Consider the following 2,583-nt stretch of genomic DNA (forward strand, 5'->3'; position numbering starts at 1 on the left):
GCGCGCTCCGAAGTGGAGCGCGCGGGCTGGGCGGTTGTCTTGTCAGCACGCTCGCTCACTCGGTGCTGCCTGCCTTCCTCTAAGAAACAGCCGTTCCACTTGAAATGAAGCACAGAGGGAAGTGTAAGGGATGGGGGCAGCAGGCATATGGAAGTCCCGTTGTGTGGAGTCATAACTGGAAATAAGCTGGAGGTTTTTTCCTAGTGGAGTTGGTCAGGAAAAAGCTGTTTATTCACAACGACCAGAGACTTTAGGAAATGCGTACAAATAAAAAGTCTTGCATATGAGCTTATTAGCTTTAAACAGCTGTCTCTTTCTTGAGTTTCTTGGCAGAAAAACTGGATATCTAAAAATACCATAAGTAGAATTTTTACCCGAATTTTATACTAAATGAAATATTTATTTTACTTTCTAATTATAGTTAGAAAACATGTAGGAGGACATTGAATGCTGTTAAAATATTTAAAAGTACGTAGAAGCCTCACAGGCTCCAGTGGATTTTAAGTTCCTTTGGGATAGATGTGACAGCTACTAATACAATGTAAAGGTAAGATTCACTGTATAGAGTGTCACACAAAATAGGATGTTGACTAAAACCATTTTTACAGAGAATTTGACTAAAGCCACTTTTCCAAGCAATTTAGAGTCAGGTTTGAAGTCCACTGTTAGTTTCTTTCTACTAAGTTGATTAAATGCAGTTGTATCCAGAACAGAAAGATAAACTAAATGTCTCCTTAAAGTAAATTTTGGTAATGTTTCTCAGCCCTGGGGTATCTGGGCACTTTTGAAAGGCTGGCAAGGTTTCTTTGGTGACGATGGTGTGTGGCTTTTGGCAATAAGCTCATTACTATTCATCATGATCATACATATACCTTCGACCTGTCGATTCCCACTGTCCCCCTCCCACCCAATCTCCTTCTATTCTGACCTGCAAAAATAAATGAATGAATGAATAAATCAGTCAATAATGCATTATAATCAATATGGTCTCACTTCATAATGTCATCATTACCACTTGCATTATTTATTCCCTCCACCATTTCCTACGTGGGCAAAACAAAACAAAGTCAATTAAACAGAAAACTTAAAACAAACAACCATCAAAACCACCAACCCCTAAAAGCAAAGTCTGAGTAGACTGATCCCTCCCCATCACTTTTCAGTGGAATGTAGATAACTGCTATATATAAAAGTTGAGTTTTCTTATATGAGCTTAGAGGACAAACAGTAATGTATGAGCCATAATGCTTCTTTTTTTCCATACTGTGGGTTTCATTTTTTTTAAAATGGGATCGAGGGAAAGTTGTTATTCTCTGCCATCTAGTGTACTAAATTGGAATTGTGTTTTGCCATTAAGATCCAGTAACTAAAATTCATAAAAATCGTGTACTGATTCAAAAAATGATGGATGGATTCTACAAACAATTGTGCTTCCAAGCTTCAGAGATCCTCATATTTAAAAAAAAGGACACAGTGGTGAACATTTATTGCAAAACTGGGGAGCAGGAGTTGATGTTACATCAAGGTGGAGAGAATCAAGAAAACCCACTTACAGAACCATGTAATGAATAGCTGTTCCTGGTGAGGAAGTGTTGTAATTGATGAATTGATTGCATTCAGAATTCTCTGTGGAACAATTACCTAAAATGATCCTCCAACAAATGTGTCAGTGTGTACTATTTTCAAAGACCCCACCTCAACCCCTTGCAGGAGCTTTTAAACCCACCTCCCTCCCCTGTATCCAGGCAGCTAGTCTTTCCAGTTTTTCCTGTCATGTCTCCATTACCACTACCAAGAGTGGGTAACAGACTCTTTTTCATATTACTTTCCATCCTCTTAGCTCTTACCAGCTTACATGCTAATTGTCACACCATCTTCCACAAACACTGGGTCACTGTTGCTTGAACAGTCCCTGTACCCCTACTTCTCTTTTTGCTTACAGACCTCCTCACTTGGTTTCATTGTTGCATTAATCAGATCTCCTCCTACCTGCCGAATTTCTTTTCCCTACTCTTCTTGAACATTTTTGCCGATTGCTTCATGGCCCCTTGGCTAGCCCTGCTCATTGTTCCAGTCTTCACTGGTGCAGTTTCTCTAGTGAGGAAGGCCTGCCTTCCTTCCTTTGTCCAGCCAACTTTGCTTCATCTTTCGGGATCTGTCGCAGCAGTAACCACTCCCTGGATACTCGCCCTTGCCTGTGAAGCCTGCTTAGGTTATATTCTGTAACTGAGCACTTGTGCAAATACTACTCAATGTTTTACCATTATTTCACAGGGTTTAGCTCCAATTCTTCCAAAATTTATTGTGAAATACTCTAGGCCACATATTATTTCTTGCCCCTCTCTAAGCCCCCCTCAGATTCTATCCTTCTGGGAGCACTGGGAGCTCCTGAACACTTGTTGACTGGTTTTCTTCACCCTCGGCACAGTTTTACAAGGAAGATGGAACTGGTATTGTTATTTCCATTTTATGAATGAGGATGGCAAGGCTCAGAGCATTTGTAAGACTTGCTTTTGTCAATGCCAGTGCCAGGACAGGGACTCCGGAGTCTTCTCCTGTCTAGAACTTCTCTTGGCACACTTT

The sequence above is a fragment of the Suricata suricatta genome, chromosome 10 (assembly GCF_006229205.1).
Source record: "Suricata suricatta isolate VVHF042 chromosome 10, meerkat_22Aug2017_6uvM2_HiC, whole genome shotgun sequence".
NCBI classification, from domain to species: domain Eukaryota; kingdom Metazoa; phylum Chordata; class Mammalia; order Carnivora; family Herpestidae; genus Suricata; species Suricata suricatta.